General features: G+C 42.1%; 1 long non-coding RNA gene across 2 annotated transcripts in view; it reads right to left on the reverse strand.

Annotated features, from left to right (window-relative positions):
* The window catches only part of LOC125630966 (uncharacterized), a 97,415-nt gene extending 74,891 nt beyond the window's left edge, over positions 1 to 22,524 (reverse strand). For both annotated transcript variants that reach the window (XR_007354838.2, XR_012666733.1), the window contains exons 1-2: positions 22,428 to 22,524; positions 18,571 to 18,696 (exon numbers count right to left, since the gene is read on the reverse strand). This is a non-coding gene — a long non-coding RNA (uncharacterized LOC125630966). The remainder of the gene's footprint in view (positions 1 to 18,570; positions 18,697 to 22,427) is intronic.
* Between the last annotated feature and the right edge of the window lie 542 nt (positions 22,525 to 23,066).

The following is a 23,066-nucleotide window of genomic DNA, read 5'->3' on the forward strand; positions in this document are numbered from 1 at the left end:
TTTGTCCTGCTTGAACCGAGGTGACCGCTGTCCTTTAAGTCAGTTAACTTTATTCGTGAATTTAAAATTTTAATGAGAAAGTCTGGGGACACAAGTCACTTTGTATTCAAAATGCAGCCAATTTTTGCTGCTGAAATAGCTGAACTTTCCATTGTAAGGCATAAGTGGAAATTTCATGAAAAAGGAATTCTGCCAGATTAATTGTCCTTTATTAGAACAATACCCCTAGATGCACATAAACACCTGTGGAAACAAAAAGGAGTGCCAGGAATTAAGATGGAGGGCTGACATGGGAATGCGTGCAAAGTTTATGTGGACATATCTAGCCTACGACAGGATTTCTTGGCAACACCACAGTGAGGTCATTATCCAGTGTTGAAAGCAATCAGATTCTGATGCTGAGTGGCAGCACGTGATGAGGTGTATGTGAATGCTGCCTGGTCTAATCTGCTAGGAACAAAGGGAATAGGCACACTCTACTCTGAATCAGGCAGTGCAAGGACTTGAACATGGATCTTCCCCATCCCAGACCAGAACCCTAACCACCTGCAGACACACAGAGGTTTTGATCCAAAAATGGACATTATGATATAATTCTGTTTTGGGGGAAACAACTGAAAGGTTTTGCCTTCTTTCCAGTGTTTGTGTGAAATTTTGAAACCTTGAAAGTTGCCACAAAACAGAACTGTCTTCCAGACTGCTCTCATATTTGCTTGTCTGTGGATTTCAGCTGTGCATTTCATAGTATCGTCAAATCGTCTAAGTGTTTTTTTTTAATGGCAGTATAGAAAAACAAATATTTTTAAAAAGGAAAAACCCTCCCACTGACATAGTCCTGGGTCTGTGGGCTCTGTGTACTTGATGCAAAGTGCATGGAAACCCAACAGATATTCCACTGATGGAACAGAAGCTGTATCCCATAGTTAGATATTCACAACACCACCACAATGCTGGCATGCTCTTTCACTCACTCACGTTTGGCACGTTAATCTAGTAGCACTAGAGAGTCAAGTTTCCTGGCATTGTGCCCATTGATAGCACTGAACAGATTAAATCCTTTAGCCTCAAGAAGGTCAAAAATCAGTAGGATGTCATAGTCTTATTAACAGGAAGATGTTTGGGTTCAACAAGGTTCTAGGTGGTGAGGTAGCTGAGTGAACAGAAGAGTTTACTCTCTGCCTGGGACTCTGATTAGCAGGAGTGCAAGGAGGGTGGTACGTTACAGTACGCAGTACCGGCAAGAGATTTTTAGCAGATACAGGGTACTGGAAAGACTCAGGGAGGCTGCCCCCCATCCCCCAGAGAGGGGGTGGAGCTGCACTCTGCTCCTTAAAGGAACAGAACACGGCTAGGGAGGGCATTCATTCTTTATATGGGTTTAACAGCACAATACATATGCTAACAAACTTAAACAAAGGTTTATTTGGGAGGGACACTTAAAGGTTTTAAGTTTGTTAGCATATGTATTGTGCTGTTAACTTGGTCAGGAGTCCTCAAGAGGGATGGGGTGGGGGACACAGAAAGTGTTTAAACAGTATTTTTGATTCCTGCTCCAGCCTCTGGACTATGAACATATACTAATGGGAGCATTCTAATCAAGGGACTGAGGATTTTAAGGTAATCTGGAGCCTTCATATTTCCTTGATCCTTTGCAGATGGATTTAAGAGTTGGATATGGTACAAGAGTTGGATATGGTTGGATATGGTATGGTTCTAGCCTCATTAGCTGCTGATTTCTCCCTTGCAATGGACAAAGATCAGATGTCTGCTGACTTTCTCACGAGTCAGCAGTCTTTGAAACCTGTGGTATAAGCAACATAGCCCTTGCTTGAGTGGCTTTGTTCTTTCCTTTCCAAATGTCAAAGCCTGTTCCCATTGAACTCAATAGTAAAACTTCTTTTGATTTCAATGGGAAGAGGATTTGGCCCCAAGAGATCAGAGAATGTGATTTTGATCAATTACTTATCTGTCCAGAGACAGTTCTCATGCACGTTATGCCAGGCTGATTTTGATTGCCCTCCTGTATGTCATGCTGAGGAAAATAATAAAACAATTTGGGTTGCAGTTCTGTCAAGATGCACATGGCACAAACAGTTCTATGCCTCTTTTCCATCAAGCCCAGATGGCACAGCATCTTTGCTTTCCTAGTGCCTGGCGGAGAGCAATACTTAGGCCTTGTTTACACTGCCACTTTACAGCGCTGAAACTTTCTCACTCAGGGGTGTGAACCCCCCCCCAGCAATGCAAGTTTCTGCGCTGTAAAGTGGCAGTGTAGACAGTGCACCAGTGCTGGGAGCTGCGCCCCTCATGGGGGTGGTTTATTTACAGGGCTGGGAGAGCTCTCTCCCAGCACTGGGGCCGCGACTACACAGCCATGTTAAAGTGCTGCCGCGGCAGCGCTTTAACGTTGGTAGTGAAGACCTACCCTTAGATAAAGGTAAGATGGCAGAAGCTTAGTCTGGACATAAGGGAGGCACTGATAGTGTGTTAAGGGGAAGTGGGGTGCTTGCAGAAGGACATTTAAGAAGTTTTCAATTTGGGGTGCTGCTGGATCCCCAATGACACCTGGAAATACACGTGGCACCAGGGGCCCAAACAGTTGTAAAATTTTAGTTGTAAAAGTTGCAGTTGTAAAATTTTAGACAGGTAAGGGGGGTGCCGGAGGGGACGGAGAAAGCATGGGGGCCCCGGGCTGGGGGTAGGGTGGGGAAAAGTCACATGGAGGGTCACATGGGGAGGTCACGTGCGCCCCCTTGTGTCCCTCCCAATAGTGCAGTACCTGCAAGAAATGATTTCTACTTGCACCACTGCTGATTAGAGTTGTTTCTTCAGGCAAAGTGGCTCCCTGGGAACACAGGGTACTGGACACACAGATTCTCTAAACAAGGGATTGCCTAAAACAGGGTGTGCTATTTGACAACCGTGTTTCAGGAATGGTGCATATGCATAAAGAGAGCAAGTTATACTTGCAATACATCAGACCCCACATCACTGATTTCTCCTTCATCAGAAACCATCCAGCAATGCCCAAGAATTCTGCTACCACTAGGCAGAGAGTCAACACTGGTGTCAGAGAAGGGGCAACACTACTCACTTTCCTCACAGAGTTATAAATCTTCATCAGTTACTATTTGTAACATACTTTGAACATGAAAAGTACAACTACATTCTCAAAGCACTAAGTAATAATATATAAATCCCCATGAATTGAATAGCTTATTACCTCTACCATTTCTATAGTGAACAATATTAGTATATTAGCAAGCACTATTCATAGATTTGTTATATAAGGGGAAAAAAGCAATGCATAAATAATTATTCAGTACTTGGCCGGAAAAATTCATCGAGCAAATTATTTGCTCTGTTCTACTCATTGATCTATGGAGATCGTTGAATAATGAAAAATGTGTTAGCAAATAATTTATTTAATAAAAATGCCAAAATTCATAACAAATATTATTCACAGTTAATTTGACCTGCTCTGCCCACTAAGATGTAATTGTCAGTAACCCAAGACTCAGAATACATGCAGGTGCTCAACACCTACTACAGAATGAAGTGCACAGGGGGGAAATATTCATAACGTTAGCTAATGTGCATAGAGCAGTAGCTGTTTTCAGACTGTGAAATACAGGTAGATTAAGGTTGATTACTTAGATTTTAAGACCTTGGGGCAGTAACCATCTTTTTGTCCTGGGTTTGTACATCACCTAGCACAGTGGGGTCCTGTCCACAACAAGGGCTCCTAGACATAACTGCACTACAAGTAAATGAATAAATTAATTAGTTGCAGGATCAAGTCCTTACCCTTTTAGCAGATGGTTCTTGAAATGACCATTTTCATTCTTATCTGTGAGTTTTGACAGTGAGAATCGAGGCTTGAAGGCCAGAAAACAAGTTCCATCATTTCTCTGATGTTTCCATTGCCTTTCAGAGGATGTAAACTTGGAAGAGTTTCACCTTCCAAATATAATGTACCTGTCATGTTGCTTTCCAGGGTCTGAATTAAAGCTGGAAACGATAGCTCTAACCCTCTGAACTGCCCGCAGTTGGTTTCATTGTGGGATTAACTCTGAAGCCTAGTTATAATTCAGTTGCCCAAACTGTTAATTATTTCACTGCTGATCACTTCAGCAGAAACATCCAGCTAATATGCTTATCCACTATGGCTGAATATCATGGGAACAATAGCTAGAAAAGACCTACTAGTTCATCTACATCCTATTTTCCAGAGCTTTGTCCAGTCCAGTTGCAAATTATTTCAGTGATTGAGCTTTACACCACTTCCATAGAAGACTATTCCAGAGTTTAACTGATTACTATGTATTTTGTGGTAGTGCCCTCATTCAGGATCGCAGCACCGTTGAGCTAGGTACTGCGCAAATATAGCAGCACAGTCTCTTCCCAAAAAACTACAGCACACTGCTCAAAAGTTTTTCTAACCTACATTTTCCATTTGTTATGACTGATCCAGGGGATCATATTGTAGCATAGCAGTTCCCCAACGGTCGTATAATGAATGTTCATCTTGCCTTTACAGATGGGACCAAACTCTGTTTTAGCCAAACTCACTTTGGTCTCATCCACCAAGGCCAAACCAATCGGTATTATAACAAGACACAGAGATTAGCATATTATAATACTGTGACAGGTTGGATCACAGTAACCCCCTTGGGACTGCCAACCAATGTGCCGAAACTACCTCTGAGCCAGTTTTTCCTGGCAGCTTGGGACTTCAGTGCCCTGCCTGGTTTGAGCCAGGCACGCCAGCCTGCTACAAACCTAGACCCAGGTCTGAACAATGTCCCCCAAAAGTTTCAGGCTTAACTGAAAACAGCTTGAGAAGTGTTCCTGTCTCCAACACTCAGATGCCCAGCTCCCAATGGGGTCCAAACCCCAAATAAATCCATTTTACCCTGTAGAAAGCTTGTACAGGATAAACTCAAATTGTTCGCCCTCTATAACACTGATAGAGAGATATGCACAGCTGTTTGCCCCCCAGGTATTAATACATACTCTGGGTTAATATGTAAAAAGTGATTTTATTAAATACAAAAAGTAGGATTTAAATGGTTCCAAGTAATAACAGACAGAACAAAGTGAATTATCAAGCAAAATAAAAACAAAACATGCAAGTCTAAGCCTAATACAGTAAGACACCTGAATACAGATAAACTCTCACCCTCAGAGATGTTTCAATAAGCTTCTATCACAGACTGGACTCCTTCCTAGTCTAGGTACAATTCTTTCCCCGGTACAGCCCTTGTTCCAGCTCAGGTGGTAGCCAGGGGATTTCTCATGACTGCAGCCTCTTTTGTTCTGTTCCACTCCCTTATATATCTTTTGCACAAGGCAGGAATCCTTTGCCCCTCTCTGGGTTCCCACCCCTCTTTCTAAATGGAAAAGCACTGGGTTAAAGATGGATTCCAGTTCAGCTGACATGATCACGTCTCTGTAAGACTTCATTACCCACTTGCCAGCCCACAGGTATACAGGAAGACTTACAAGTAAACAGAGGCAACTACAGTCAATTGTCCTGGTTAATGGGAGCCATCAAGATTCCAAACCACCATTAATGGCCCACACTTTGTATAATTACAATAGGCCCTCAGAGTTATATTTCGTAATTCTAGCTTCAGATACAAGAGTGGTAAGTTTATACAAAGAGGATGACCACACACAGTAGATTATAAGCTTTGTAATGATATCTTACAAGAGATCTTTTGTATGAAGCATATTCCAGTTACATTATATTCACACTTATTAGCATATTTTCATAAAATCATATTGAGTGCAACATCACAATGTTCCTCCAAAATAACCAGCTTGCATATAGCTGGGCCCTTAACTTTGTCCCGTTGCTGCTAGTTATACCCACAGACTCCAAACAGATCCACCAGCGAATGGAAACAAGGAAGAATGGAACCAACCACCAAAGAAGATTCTGGAACATCTTTCCCCTCAGTGAGGCTGACAAAATTTATCCTGCCAGTGACCAAGAAATGATTGTGGTCACCTAATGCTAAAAAACTGAGAGAAAGTGTATGTGGATTTGACTTGGTTTTAGTGGACTGTGGGCAGAGAGGAAGAATTTTCAGTAGCCAAGGACTGTCAAAACAGAACCAAAAGCTTCACAGCATTTTTCATGCAATTCACAGCTGGATGTTACTGGATTTCAAAATAACCATGCACAGCATTTCCCCATCCTCAGTGAGCCTTTCTGGCTGGAAAGACAAGGGAACAGCTGGTACCAAGTCAAAGAGTTTAGGATTTTGTTCTGAAGGAGGAAGGGCAAAGGAAGGTACAATAATCATGAGCAAGGTTAGTGGAGACCCTCCATTGATGGCACCACTTGGCCATACTAGTGTGTCTTAAAGTTTTGAGCATCCTCTCCTCCAAACTATTTCTCTTTGCACGGAATCCTCCCCCGCCCTACCTCCCATCCACTAACAACTAACATTACAGCTACCTCAAAGACTACAAGCTAGGGGTGTGGTTCCCAGCCACATACTCACCGGCACAGGAGCAGGGGCTTGCATCGAGCTCCTGTGCGTATAAACATGTGCATATGTGTGTAGCTGGTGTAGCACAAGCAGCATAAGCACAGCTTAGCCATGCTGTGTACAAGCCCATCTGAAAAGAGTGGGCCTATGTACACAGCACAGCTAAGCTGTCCCTCCCCTGCCGCTCCCCGTGCGACCGCAGCTACACACGGCTACTTATACTCACGCTAGTTCAATGAGAGCTTGCACAAGCATATTTACGCGAGCAAAGAACTCACACTCCTAGCTCATACTGTAGGCGTAGCTTAAGACAACGTGGTTCTTTTACAACATGGCACCTAACTCTTGCCCTGTAGGGACAGATACGGTACAACTACAGGAAAGTGGTAGCCAGGGAAAAGTCTGACAAATACTAAGCGTCCTTTCAAATCAGGAGAAAGCCATTACCATAGTTTTGACAGATGTCTGGTGCTCAACAGCAAGGTGAGGGAGAGGGAACAAGAGGCAACTGAAGGCATCTCATACCTATTCAAACACAGGACTCTTGTTTTAAAAAAAAATTAGTTAAGTAATTCAGGTGGGGAAAATATTTTAAACTAAAATAACATTTTTCAATGTATACCTTCATTTTAACCACAGCTTTATTTCCCCCTCACTCTACCTCACACCATATTTCCATTATTGTTTGTAAAATGAACTGCATGCAATGCCAAGCAGGTCATTGACAAATATAGAACCAACATCTGTCACTACAGATTTACCACTCTGACTACAGCATACCCCTTCTGTCTGTAAAAACCCTGATCCATTAGCTGGGTAAGCTCTCAGAGCGCCAGCCCTTTAACTCTCACTTACCTTAGCAGATTGGAGGTACAATGTACAAACCTTTGTGTTTGTTCAATAATTATGGTACTATTTGCACCATGAAAGTGCAGGATTTGTCAGTCAGTTCTATTATAAAACTCCATTTTCGTAGGTAAAAATCTGAAGCAAAATGAAATCGTGAGGAATCTCTATTACAATTCTGTATAAGTAGAATTACTGTACCCAGGAGCAGTCCTCTCCCTCCCCACACAGTTTCCTTTGGAGATTTCAAAGGAATGCCTACCCAGCCATTAGAAGACTGCAAAATAAATCAATAATATTTTGCACTTCTATGGCACCTTTCAACTGAGAATCTTAAAGTACTCATACAAAAAGTAATAAAGTAAGCTAACACAGATGTGATGCAAGTCAGTATTATGGTCCCTATTTTACACATGGAGAAGCGGAGGCATAGACAGATTAAGTATCTTGCCCAAGGTCACAAAATCTGTTGCAGGCCAAAGACAGAACCTCAGATCTCCTGATTCTCAGTCCTCTGCTTCAGCCACTGGATCATCCTTCACCTCAAAGCTGTCAGACTATCAGCTTAACTATTTTAGATTCTTCTTTACTCTCGTTGAAATTCAAAATGGCTTCATTTGTTTAAATGTGATCTGACAGACTTGTTCCACAATACAGAATTGTAAAACATCAGCATTATTGGATTGCTCAGTTTAAAACATAACCTCAGTGCAATAGTTGATTTGTATACAGCACGAAAGTGACAGTTAATTATGACTTGAATCCCCGTTAGAAAACGAACACTGCCCTTATTCTCTGTACTGCGTAGGACCTGAACTCTACAGGCAAAGGGCAGTGGTGCCCTGAGCACTGCGACTTAATTCAGTGCGTGTGAACTTCAGCACTCCCCAGTGCCAGACTAAACAGTATGTTTAGGTAGAACTGTGCTAAGGAGCCAGCATGCAGCCAACCTGCCCAGTGTACAGAAATCCCTCTACATATCTGTCTGCCTTACATACTCACACGGTGCCCTCCCTGGCCTACTTACCATAGTATCTGAACACCTCACAATCTTTAGAAGGTATTTTATCTTCACAACACCCCTTTGAGGTAGGAAAGCGTTATCCCCATTTACATACACGGAACTAAGAAACAGAGAGATTAAGTGACTGGCCCCAGTTTACACAGGAAGCCTATGGCAAACCAGATGCCCTAGTGAGTACCCTAAGCATTAGACCATCCTCCCATTCTGCACACACCTCTCCTTGCAGTAGTGCTGTGGCGTGGAGTGCTGGCTTTGTGTTTTTGTGCACAGCTGATTACTTTAACATCACATACAAAAGGATTTTTTCAACAGGTGCTCTAATTAGAGAGAAATGTCTGGCTAAAGTGTAGGGGGGAAAAAATCTTGTTTTGTCAAAGAAAAAAGAACACGCAGAAAATAAAATCTGATTTGCACGAAAATCTGCATTCCTGCACTAGGAAACATACTTTGTTTGAGCTCCATATTTAACCTGCAATTCCGAAAGGCTTGTTTGGCGGCATGGAGAGCATGCGGACTCTCCAGGGGGCAAAACCAACAGCGTTAGATTGTCACAAATACAGTTAGCTGTAGTGCGTACAGCACAGTGGATAAAAGATATGGGTTATATGTTTAAGGTACCAAGGTTAAACCCTTGTGGGGTTTATTTTAGATCTTCAAGCTTTCATCATTTGAAAGCCCAACTGAAGTGTGTGTTAAGCGATGACATGGAGTCTGATGATACACAAGATACAAACCTTGGATAAGCCCTGCCACAAAGCATTTACAATCTCATAGGCAGCAGGGATGGAGAAGACACCATGTGAGAAGCCCAAATGACTCAACCTAGGAGGATTTGGCTACTTTCTTGTGGAAATCCCAGAAGTAGTACACTCTTCAATAGGGTCATGAAAGAAGGAAGGATAGTGGCTTGGCAAAGTGGGAGGAGGGGAAATAGTCCATGTGGAGAGGGTGGTATGGAAAAAGGCCTGGAGACAGGAGACAGTCAGTCACTCTAGTGACTTGATAGCAGCACCAGATACTGTGATGTATGGCATAGACTGAAGAACAGACTTGGGTTTCTTACTCCCGTTTAGTTCTTGGATGTTAAGAATTGCAGACTGGGTTGCGCTGTAGTCAGTAGGGAGACATCCGCCCCTTGGCACTAAAATCTCCTGTCAGCCAATTCACAGAGCGGCAGCAGTTACAGTTGCATGGATTGCTAGTAAGTAAGTCCTCACAAAAAGAGAGGCTCCACCGCAGTTATGGCCATCAGAAGGGTGGAGCTTTAAATGGAGTCATCTTCTACTTGCGTCCTTCCACGACAATCAGAGGTTTTTCTAGCATGCGGTACATAATATGGCCGAGTCTGTAGCCCTGGTGAGCTCATCCATGGTGCATGGTTCCTCCAGGCGCTGGCAGACCGACAGATGATCCATGGTTTGTGTTTCACCGCAGTCACCTATATCCGGGTTGTTGCAATAGCCCCACTTTCGCATATTGACTTCTGACGTGCCAATTCTCGTTCAGAGGCAATTTAAATATCTCCAGGGTGACCAAGCTTTCTCCGCTCCAATAGCGGGAACATTCATGTCATGGCCCGTCGGAATCTGTGAATTTTACTGAACACCTACCACTACAACATAATAACTTAGATGGGGTAAAATGCTTCGTCTTCTGGGAGGGGTGGGGGGAGTTGAGAACAGGCCTCATCTGGATGTATTGGCCTCAAGGTGAACCAGCATCCTGATTGCCAAGGAAGGAGGAGGGGGTGAGAAATACCACTACAACAAAGGCCTCCAGGAAATGAAACACAAAATAACTGTTTAAAAATAGCAAGGACATGCAATAAAGCAACCAAAGCTGAGGAATTCAAAGGCTACTCTCAGTGTTTCAAAAGGAAAAAAAAAAAGATAAGGTGCAAAGGACAGAGAATCAGCTGTATCTTTCAATGCCATAACATTATTTGTGAATGTTTTGAAAATCATGTAACCTTTTTATGTTCATTTCTTATCAGCATTCCTGCTTTGAAGTACGCGAAACAACACTCCGAAGAAATTGTAATTAAATGAGCTCATTTTTACCTTTCTAGGACTGGGTATTTTTAGGATCCAGAATGGATCTGATAGGTCACAGGCAATGTTCCTTCTAATTTTTGACAGGCCATGTGCGCAAAAAATTTCTTCTGTGCAAATTTTTGTGCGCGTGGTGTTTTGCCGTGTGTGCGGGGTTTAGGATTTGTGTGTGCGTGCACACGCGCACAGCTTAGAGGGAACAGTGGCCACAGGATTGACTATAGCAGAGGGTCTCAAGTTGTGGGCCATGGACTTCCAGGGTTTCGCAGACTACGTCTAAGTGGTCTGCAAGAGATGGACTGAAAACTGACTGAAAAGAATTAAAAACGTTATGTACAGACAATAGATTTCCAAAGGAGTCTGCACCTCCATCTGAAATTTTGTAGGGGTCTGCAAATGAAAAAAGGTTGAGAACCACTGGCCTACAGGATCTGTTCCACAAAGAGAATTGGATACTGCCATGAATTGACGGCAGAGGCCGGTGTGCTGGCTCAGATAGCTCTGGAGAAGTCTAGGTCTCATGATTACGTCACCCAATTTACCAGATAGCATCTGGAATCTTATGGAAGGCAGATTCTTATAACTATAATCTGATTCAGTTGAATCTTTTGGCCCCAAATCACTATGTTATCTAACTTGTCTTCTGATTTACAGAGATTTCTGTGCCAGATTTCCTTCTGATTCAGGATAAGGAAAAATCCTTCCTAAGATCTATGCCTAAGAAGAAAGAAAACAAAATGAGAAAGTCACTCAAAAGCCTCATTTTGGACAGCTGTGTTACTTAATGGCAGACACTTTTGCCTATGTACAACCTTTCTAGTCTAGCTAGATCTTCCATCCTTTGCTGTATCCCTGAGTAATGTCATACTGAATTTCTTTTTCCTGTTTTAAAAGTAAGTTTGGTGCTGGCAAAGGTGACGAAGTGAGATGGGGAAGCCTTCTGAAAAAACAAAGCCTCCACTTATCCACACTGCCCCACCAACGTGCCTCACTGCTGCACCCAGCCTGACCACGTTCAGGAGTGAGAGAGAAGTTTCTCTGCCTGTTAAGTGCTCCACTAGGGTGCCATTTAAAGCCAGCTGGGGTCATTTTTATGATGTGGGAGCACTTGCCCAGAAGGAATTGGAATGAGAATCGCCAACTCATTTCAGATGCTAATGACTTTCAGCCAGCCTCAGCCACTATTAGTCTAGGTCAGAGATGAACCTCTGACCTTGAGGTAAAAGACTGTTGCCCATTTTCAATCCCCTGAGCCTTTTAATCCCCTGTCATTTCTGAAACAGCTCCAATGGAGCATAACAAGAAGTAGAATGGACAGAAGTTATCAAATGCTAATGGTTCTGTGGCTAGCAGGCCTCTCCATTTCTTAGCAGCGTTAAGGGTCTAATACCTGCATTTTACAAGCAACCAACCCCTACATCCTAAAAGCACATACATTGGCGACAGCAATGGGCTGCATGAATGTACGTCAGTGAATGTGGGAATATGCAAATGTATATGTATGTCTATACAGTATGGGAGAAAAGGCTTAACGTTCTCAGGATTTCTGAGACAATTAAATTATACCTTTGTTTCAAGAGTGCTGCTAACTAATGGGTTTATTTGAACTTGACTCAAGCAGGAATTAAAAACAAGAAAAAGAAAATCGTGGTAAGCGGCTGGAGGAGGCTCCACTAGAGAATTCAAGCCTGACGGATTTATGGAAACCTTGTTTCCATATGGATTGGTCTGTCTGTCTCCAGAGCTCTAGTGGCAGCTATTAGTGAAAACAGTGCTAGCTCCAACGGATGTCTGGAGGTTTAAAAAAAAATGTTTTTCTATAGACGCTAAATAAATACAAGAACAGAACTCCAGTAGATTCTTTGCTTGCCTGCTGCTACAGACATCCCACTCTAGGGTATACAAGACTCAGATGTACAGCTGCACTGGTGGACAGCATCAAAGGAATGATCTGATTTACTGTGTTATGAAATAGTGACATACTTGGCATGAAAATAGAAGAAGATGCATCCTGGGGGGGGGGGAGGGGAGACAACATCATTAAAACTACAATCCATTAGTTTCATAGTAAACTGGATTTACACTGAGGGCTGGAGGAACTCTTGTCATCCCATTGTATAACTATGCAACAGCCTGTGAACAAACACCTGGTAACAAGTGAAGTCATTAAAACACACCACTGTCTCTGTTACAGTCACTCATTTTGTGTGTATGTATATTGTGTCTATGGATTATTGATCTTCAGCAAATATTAACCATGATGGGGCTAAATTTAGCCATGGTGTAAACTCTACTGAAGTCCTATTTGAAAAGGACAGCTGTTTTGTTTTTCTGTACTGTACGTATGGACAAATCACAGACAAAAGTGGGCATGGCTGCATCCCTCATGCTGCTAAACATTTGACCCCATCTGAATCCAGCAGCTGCAAGCTTCAGAGAGGGAGGAAATTGCATTTCTATTGCTAGGCTTTCAAGTAAGAAAGGAAATCTGCAACAGAAGCAGAATATTTAAAAAAAAAAAAAAAAAGAGGACAGATGTGATCATTACCACATCATAGCTAAGTATAAGGAAATCAAGTTTTAGGAAAATGTACAACTTATATTGGGAAAAGATCTCAGCTGACAGAGAGAGATGCACCCTGCCTCCTATATCTAGCTCGGTGATCAGGTCCCCTTTCCCCATCCCTGGCACGAGCTCATGTCTTATTCTGTACAAACGGAAGTGCTGGGTATGCAAAGCAAAGGAAACGATGTTCATAATATAGCCTATCGTTCCATATCTATAATATACATGCATATATACAAGCTTCCATAAATGTTATACAGCGCTATGAAGATGTAAAGAACTATATACTGCAAATACTAACTAGTATTATTATAGCTGGTAAGGAAATGATTTATGCTCCTATAATACATTGAGATGAAAAAATATTTTGTTTTCATTGACATTTTTAAGGTTTTGCGGGGGAAAAAAACCCAAATTTTCGATTATTAAGTTTTAACTTTTCAAGGAACCCCCCCCCAAAATTAGTTTAAAATGGACATTTTTAAAAAGGTATTGTTTTGTTGAACGAATGAGCAAAAATGTTCAATCACCTAATTATATTATCCTGATCTTCACACTCCATGTTTTCACTCAAATGGTGGAGAAGTGGGAACTCGTGACTGATCCCTCGCCCTCCACTCCACGTGTTAGCTGAAGAGGTGAGCTGGGCATACTGAAAGAATGATGTAAACTGGCATCCTTCCCTGCACCCTATTCTCTCACTACAGGAGACAAATAACTTCCATTATCTACAGTGGGGAGTTACTTGGATCCTACAGGGGGGAGACAGCCTAAAGCTAAGTAGATATTCAGTGTATGATCTGCTACAATGGAACTATACCATTTTACACAAATATCTGGCCCCAATCTCCTTGGGAGTCAGAAGATGGATAGTTCAATGGTTAAGAAGCACTGGCCTGGAGATAGCTGGGTTCAGTTCCTCGGACCTGGAGCAAGCCACTCAGTCTCTCTCTGCCTCAGTTCTCCATCTGTAAAATGGTGAGTATAGCACGTCCCTACCTCCCCTTCTGTAGCGAGGACAAAATTCATTAAAGATTGTGAGGTGCTCAGATACTACAGTAACGGGGGTCACGTAAGTACTGAACACAGACAGACAGAGCCTGCACACCAAGATTATTTCTTTGGCTTGTATAAAATTGATCCCTGAGGGCTATAAGCATGGATAACTTACGAACTCTCCACACTCACGTTACATGAAAAGAAAATCAGACCGTCTGCTTTTCTCTTGGTAATTTACCTGAACTCAGTATTCATCTGCAACACATGCTACTTACATACTGTAGTGGGGACGATGCCTTTTCTATTGTCATGTACATACATAAAAGCAAAGAGTGTGGGCAGGAGAAACAAGCTCCCAACTTTAGTTCAGCTAGGAGAAAACCTTTGATTCACTGTTATGGCCTCCCTGAATGCAAGCACAGTGGTAGCATTGCCATGAGAAGATACAGCTGTGTGGGTATTGGTCCTGCATTTTTTATATATTATTTTTATGCACATACATGTACACACCTGCAAGAGTGAGAGAACTAACCTAAAAGGTAATCTGTATTTTTGAACTATTGTCCCCCACCCCCATCAATATTTACGTTTGCATGATGGCATTGCATCTATCTAAATCAAATCTTTGCAAATGTGGTAGGGCCCTAAGGCTCCAAAGTAACCCGTGTGGAACAAAAACGTGTGACCACACTGGCACATGCTATGTAAGTAGCAAATATTTTACATAACGCTGAGATCAGGCGTTGATATGATAAAATGTAAAAACTGCCTTTTTCATAGATTGTACTCCACACACGTAGGTAACCTACATACAAATATGTCATGGTTTAAATCTAAATGAAACATGTCCTTTCCACATGGGAAATCTCCCCCAAAAGAGGAAAGGTAAGAAACAGAACATAAAGGGAAACACTGCCACAGTATGGCTCTCTCTTGGTGATAGGTTTCCCCAGGATTGACAGAAAATCAGTTATTGCCACTCATGAAGTGTTGCAGTTGTTTTTGCTTTTGTCGAACTGACTACAGAGATATCCTATCTCCTCCTGTGGTCCTGACAGAAGCAAAAAAATCAGGGCAAATCATGGGATTTATTTATCTATTTGTAACCAAGTCAGATGAATCTAACAACAGATATTAACCAAAGGGTAAAACATAAAACTTCACAAAAGCAGCATCCTTTCCTCACAAAAGGTTTAATCCTGCTTGTTTTACTGACATGAGTAATCTCAGTGAAATCAATGTATCTACTTGCCTAAGACCAGCAAACAGGATCTTTGTTAAAAGAAAGATTTGTTCTGTATTTTAGAGAATATTATTAAAGTGACCCGAGTCAGCCATCTCACAGTAGGAGATGGGATGGGACCAAAATCTCAGCTCCAAACTTTGGGGAAGTTTGAAACCAGCTCCTAACCTTACAAACCAGTGCCCACCCTAATCAGAATATTATTGGCACGTTAAAGGTAGTCCAGTAGAGCTGGTTGGAGAAACTTCAATGGAATCGTATTTCATCAGAATATGCAGTTTTACTGAAATTGAAATACTTTGTGAAATTGTGTCAATTTTTCTGGAATTTCATTTCAGAAGAAAACCGTGAAAAACAGTTCAACATTTTCTGCCTGGTTCAACATTTTCCTATTGAAACATTCAATATTTTTCTTTTGAAATGACTTTTCATTTTGAAATTTTGTGCTATATTATAATATAGTACAAAATTAAAAAGTCAAAATTGAAATCAAATGTTTCGACTAACCTTAATGGAATTTTTTTTTCAGAATTTTCTTTCACAAAGAATTTCAAAATTTTCAGGTTTTGTTCTGATTTGGAAGGAAGTCAATTTTTAAATCTCAAAAGCCTTTGTGAAATTAAACTTCCATCCTCCACATAGCTCTAAAATAAAAATTAAAAAAAACTACTAAACACTATGTACACACCTCCTGTGTGAGTGTGCATGTATGTATAACGTACAAAAATCATTTTTTAAAAGTTTCTGGAATGTAAAGAAAAATAAGATCAGTTTACAATAAAATCTTGTTAGATTTTAATGAAGATTCTTCTTACTTTCTTCAGAGCAGTAAAAAGTTTCATGTAGTTTTGTACACTGGCCCACCTGTCCCAGCTGGCTGGCCCGCCTGCCCACTCTAGTCCCTGCTGGCTTCGGGGGAAAGGTGGCACGAAGGCAGGAAGAGAAGCAGCGTAGGAAGAGAAGGACACAGGAGTGGGGCTTCGGGGGCGGAATGTGGGCAGGGACACGGCCTGGCTGTTTGGGAAGGCTTAGCCTCCACTGGCCTATTATACTCGCTGCCAGTGAGAATTGTACTCAAATGTTATGTCCAATGCTCAATGTTTCATTAAAGACAGAGATACTTGAGCTTCTCAAAGCAATATTGAGAATACCAGTGTTCTGAAGTAGCATGTTCAGGTTGTATTTCAGATATCCCCTTACGATTTACTCTTCATAACCTGGTCTGATTAAATGTAGTGTTTCACACCACTTTAGGATACTTTCAGTGTCTGTCACAGAACCTGTGCAGAGCTTTAGATTTAACGTGTGCTGGCTGCTTAACGTTCCCTGTTCAACATGAGAAAAGCTAGTTTTTGAATGAAGGAAGGAAGGAAGGAAGAAACTCTAGCCGAGATCTTCAGCTGATGTAAAATGGAATCACTGTATTTGACTTCCCTGAAACTACACCGCACTAAAAGACTTAGATATTTTAAGGCAGACCAATGGGAACAAAGTTCAGAACAGCAAATGTGAGTGAGGTCTCAAGGCTGCATAACATGCATTTGCTTGACTCTCGTTTCTGTTGGAGGAGTTGAATACAAATTGGTCATTTTAATCCAACCTTGTAAAATTCCACTCACCTTCTTGCCAGGGACAAATTAAAAGCTTCTTCAAAAGCAAAGCTTTGATATAAAACAAATTAAGGGCTTAATTCACCCTAACTCCTTATTGGATTGAATGGAATTCCAAAGAGTGAGAGTCAGAGCAGGTATTGGACCTAGGTTTGTAGCCCTCAAAACTGTGAAGATCATCTTCAAAACACAAACCAAGTCTAACAGATGTTGCAACTGCTGGGCAATACGAGAGAGTTGAGGCTGCAACATTGGCTGGCTTGTAAGGGGAGCTCCATTCAGAATTCAGCAACAGAGCAGCTGCAATGACACCTGATGAATTCTCTGAGTGTCTGGCTCTTGGATACCTCCCACACTCAGGTCCATGGGTCTGAGTAGTGAAGATCAGTGTCACCCCTCTCCTAGGCCAGGTCTGTTCCATCTTCAACTCCCTGCTGGCCAAGGTTATATTTAGAACCCTACTGCCTCCTGCCATCCTGAAGCCTCCTCCCACAGACCATCCCAATAGTTCTCCCTCCAGGCCTATGGAGGAGTACCACAGCTCCTCAGGGAGGGACCAAAGATTCCAACAGGTTTGAATGCCATAAGCCAGGAAGCAGGTAGAACAGAGCTACAGGGACTGGAGAAGTGGAGCTGCAAGCGGAAAAACCAGTAGCAAGGCTGAAGCACCTTCCACGAAGGGAACACTTGAGGCCTGATGCTGAGATAGGCACTGAGGTGGCCACAGCTGCTGGAATGAGAACAGCAGTGGCTGGTGTAGCCTTGAAAACCTGCTTTTTCCTCACAGTGATAGATCTGATTGAGCATGGAAAAGAAATTATATATTTGGGGAGTGGGAAAGCAAAGGGGTAGGAGAAAATAAAGAGAATGGAGAAATTTGGTGCAGCGCTGAGAAAACTGAGGAGTTGGGGATGTGACCAGTTAATACTGAATGGGGTGGGGGCTAAGCAGCAAGTTAATGGCAGAGGTGGGGAAAGGGGGAGTATGCAGGCAAAGAGCATGCGCTAAGGTGTGTGGCTGGGAGGGAGTGTGAACCTGTGTGTGAATGTATCTGTGGAGAGGAGTTGTGTGTATTGGTGTCTATGGTAAGGGAGAGCTAATAAATTCCTTGACAATTCCACAAGACTATTTCAGCCATATTGTATGTGTATGTGGTGGAATTTTCCAGCAATAGAACAGTTCTGGATACAAATATCTCACTATTATTCTAACATTTCGCACCCAAGTGCATCACTGGCACTAGTTTGGTGGGAAAACAACAACAGCATGGACTCTCACTTTTCATTCCTCTACCACATCATTTACCTTCAGCACACCTACCCATCTTCTTGCCGCCCAAGCGGTGATTACTTCAGAGTGGAAATCACCTAACATCATTCCGACTGATAAATTGTTTATGAAGGACAAGAAATACCACGTAAGACTTTGAACTCAGTTACACTGGTGTAAGTCCAGAATACAACTATAGGTTCCTAGATACCATAATGATTAGCATACTTGAGAATAGATAGATTAAACAGACGGATTTCAGTGTAATTAGTCCAGATTTACAGGTATTAATGAGATCAGGATTTGGTGTATGGAGAAATTCACTATCTCATAATAAAAGAAAATTTAAATGCATGGAAATATCCTTAATTAAGTACATGGAAAATATGCTAGCCAGTGTCTTTCCATAGTAGTATGTCTGATGAATACAACCTGTAACACTGTTCTAGAATCACTTACTCTGTGAGCTGTCTTGGAAAAATGCATTGCTTTCGTATCTGTACCACCAGATGCAACGTGACAGAAGTCTGTATAAACTGAGGTCAGGTCACTGTTCGCCAGGATGCGACAGAATCTCCTTGCCACCTGGTGATGACAGAAAGCATTATTTGAAGATGCAGGTTATTTTTTCTCCTTACCTGCATTCATAAAAAGGACAGCTTCAGCCGAGCTGTATACCAAGTGACAATAACTGCTGTCAACAAGAACTGAATGTGAGCTCATTGCAAAGCAGTGACAAAGCAGTCACTCCTTCCATTTATCTGCACAATGACCTGGTGAGTGAAATTCTGGGTAGCAGACCATTGATGGCTGTGATACCCATGGATTCCACAGCTGTTGTGGGATTTGTCCTGGAATGTGAAGATGACAACAAAAAATATTTTGCTTTGCTTTTTATCCACACACCAGCACCTGAGACTGAAGTACAGAGGTAAGGAAGCAGGCAGAGAACCACAATACTGACTTCTGCCTTGGCAGAGGAATGAAACAGATGGACTAAAAATGTCCTTGTCGTTCCTCACTCCTGTGATTCTACATTCAGCCACAGCTGGCCTTTAATGTCCATGAAGCATGCAGTCATGTCCCGCTCCTTATTTTGAGGACCTCAAAATGTCAAGGCTCCTCTTATTTGTTTAAAATGAAAGCTATGTTTTCAGCCTTTTTCCCTGGTGGATACAGCCTTCAGAACATATGCTATGATGAAAGGTTTGTCATCATGATTTTTACCAAAGTCGTATGTATTTCACTGTAGCCACACCCAGAGCTCATCCATGAGGAGACCTGAAGAATGGCTCCCTTGATTTGTGTATATGTTGTCAGGGGGAGTAATACGGGTGAGCAGACATTTAGACCATTTCAGACGGCTGGGTGTAGTGCACCAGAGTTTTTCCTTCTGGTGCTCCATCCACTGCAAGTTCCCTCCCTACTAGTTGCCTGCAGCTATGCTAGTCTCCACTAACCAGGTAGTGTGACCTCTGACCACAACAGGGCAGAGTAGTTCACTAGTGTGATAGGCAGCCTCATCTAGTGAACTAAGAAGAAGAGTGAGAGCAAGTGACTCCGATATTCGAATTCCAGCTCTGACACACACACTCCCTCTTTGGCCTTAGTTAAGAAAGTCAATGCACCTGTGGGTATCTAATTCACTTAGGCTGCTTTTAAAATTTCAGCTTTTACTGTCTCAGTTTCCCTATTGGTGAAATGGGCATAAACAGAACTCTTGTGAGATAGGCATTAATTATGGCAGTTAATTAGTTAAGCTTTGTAAAGCAGTCCGTGTGCTAAAATTCACTACAATGTGCACACATATCCGAATCATTCATCCTTCTGTCCTCAGAACGAATAATGACATTAGTTAATATAATCATAGTAATTAAACCATAAGATACAGTGTGAATAAATATGTAAATATAAATACTGAATACGAGTGGAATTTTGTTTTGCAATAGTACGCTCTAGATCTCCATCTACTCTGCAATACAATGGGTTTCCATTCGGCTGAAAGGCTTTGTGGATTCTGCAACATTCTAGATTTCAGAGTTAACCTACTGAAAAAATAATGGGGACAGCTCATGCCTCTCAGAGCTATTGTTTCAGGCTGCCTAAAGACTCAGACAGACATTTCTGCATAAATTTACACTCAGCTCACATTTGGGAAGTTTTCTTGCAAACTTAGTTTTTAAAAAAGCTTTGATTCTGGAGCCCCTGTATGTGGCAATGAGTGGATTCTGCGGCACAGTCTGCAGCTGCAGAATCACGGAATACCGGTGATCTCTGACTGTCAATAGATAGATGGCAGACATCTGTTCTCATCTTCCTGGATCTCTCTACATCCCTTGACACTGCAGACCATTACATACTGCTGTCTCACCTGAGAGAGATGGCAGGAGCCCAGGAGAACATGTTAAAATGGTTTAAAGTTCTCCCTAGAGGGATGTACCAAAGAGTACTAATGGGAAACTGCACCTCTGCTATTAGACCCCTCATTTGTGGTGTCCCACAAGATTCAGTTCTATTCAGTTTCTACATGCAGCCACGAGGTAAACTGGCAGACAAAACAGACTTAAGTGCCAGCAATCTGCAGAGGACACCCAGCTCTACTTATCCTTCACCACATATGACCATACCACTACCATTAAGATGGCGGAGTGCTTAAGTGAGATCAGTTCTTGGATGAAGAACAGCTGGCTGATACTGCAGCCAAGCAAGATAGATGTTATGTTGGTGGGGAGCAGAAGGCAGCTGGAAGAGTTTGGAGCCAAAAGCACAGTCTTCTTTGGTTGGAGACATACACCCACAATTGGTCAATTAAGTTCACAGTTCAGAAGTGCTCTTGGATTCTCCAATGACACTAAGCTCTCACATTGCATTATTTGAAGATTCAGCTTTCTATCATCACCAGGTGGCCAGGAGATTCTGTCACATCCTGGCGAACAGTGACCTGGCCTCAGTTTATACAGACTTTTGTCACGTCGCATCTGGTGGTACAGATACCAAAGCAATGCATTAGCCCTTAGGAAACTTTAACTTCATCGAGCATAGAATGCTATGGCATGTCTCCTCATCAACACAGGTTATTAGGAGGAGCACATCAGATCTGTCCTCCACTCTCTATACTGGCTTCCTATAAAATACCAAGTCAGGTTCAAGGTCACTCAATGGCTCAGGCACAGCATAAGGCCTACCACCTGCAGCTCTGGGACGAAGACCATGGTCAACAACTCTGCTCCTCAGGCACAACAGATCTGTCTGCCACAAAGATAAAGTTATCTGGAGGAGACAAAGCTTTCTCAGGGCTGGCCCAAGCCTGTGGAACAAACTACCACAGAAAGGAAAGACCATCACAAACTGCACCACCCTCCACTCCAAGTGCGAAGTGTGTTTCCTTGACGTTGCCATCTCTCATATCAACACAGCGGCATGCATATTTAAAAACCAAACCAAAACAAAAACTCTATCAAACAAAAAACAAACCTACAATGCACTTGTAACCTTTGGGTAGGCTAGAGTTCACCTCATTTCCCATGTCCAGAGCCTAAACAAAACAAAACAAAAAAACAATTCCCATAGAAAGTAGCTGGAGACCCAGAGTTCAGTCTCTAAGGATTTTCAGAAAGGATTGTACAGGGTCAGCCTCCCCACATTCAGGTCCCAAAAGGAACTAAAGAAATGAACTTAATTAAATACTTTATAAAATCTTATTTTAAAGAAACAAATAATAATCTAATTTTTACAGCATGACATGGCTGTTTTATAATCCACAGACATTACCTTCACAGTTATACATAAACATAAATAAACAAATTAAAATCTAAACAGTTCAATCCCCAGAGAAACACAGTGAGAAGAAACTGAGAGTTCCCAAAAGCTTAGGTTTAGTTCACCTAAGTCTCAGTTAGAGTCTCTGATCACCAAATCTATACAGTTTGCTGAGTCTAAAACAACATCTTCCCTCCACGTGCTTGTAGGAATGTTCAGTTGGAATCCATGCAGACACTTCCTCTGCTGAAATCACTGCTAGCCAGTCAGCTAACTGATTAACCAACCTCTCAGTTAAGTGTATAGATTTAAAGAAAACCCTGTTACAAGAAAATACAAAACTGAGAATAGGAAAATACAAATGACTCTTTCCCCATTACCACATTTAAAGAAAAACTGGTGAATCAGACTAGTGGAGACAATTTAACTAGAACAGGTTGGCTAAAATCAAAACAACACTGAATGCATACTATTAAAATAGCAGTTATTTTTCCCTCCCCATTTCCCCTTGCTATAATTAGCATTGCCCATGCTTCCCTATTAACCATATCACTAACCTGCTGCAAAATGCTTCAGAGTTAGGGACAACAGCCTGCTTTCTGCTCCTGGGCTCAGCTTCTCCCAGCCCACACAGGGAACATGGACCTCTGCAAAGCTCTCATGGAGCATACCCAAAACCACCACACCCAATTTCAGAAACTTCTGGATGTGGAGTGCTTAGTCTGCCTAGCAACAATGACCCACATACAACTCACTCCTACCTCCCCCCAATGAGTCTCTTAAAGAGATATCTCCCTATTAGGCACATGGGTTACACACTCAGGATTCTCCCCTTGGAGAGAGGCTGAGAGAAATAACACATGGCCCTGTTAGTCACACACCACTTAGTGCATTATTGGAAGGTGCTCAGATGCAATAGTAATGAGGCTGGGATCAGAATTCAGAGAGAATAGGAAAGTCCAGAATATACCGAACAAGAACAGGTAGGGCTTTGGGGCACAAAACTGGAAAAATATTTGGAAGCTTAAAATTAGAACAATTATTCAAAACGTTCTGTTCCTCAAGTAGTGAGACGAACAAAAGAGGGTCACTGAAATAATCAACCCTGCATCCTTAAGTGCTTGCCTTCCGATATTACTCCTTCCTTAGACGGAAAATAACACATATACTCCAGTATATCTCGCCTATACTGGGCG

Source organism: Caretta caretta, chromosome 2 (genome assembly GCF_965140235.1).
Source record: "Caretta caretta isolate rCarCar2 chromosome 2, rCarCar1.hap1, whole genome shotgun sequence".
NCBI lineage: Eukaryota > Metazoa > Chordata > Testudines > Cheloniidae > Caretta > Caretta caretta.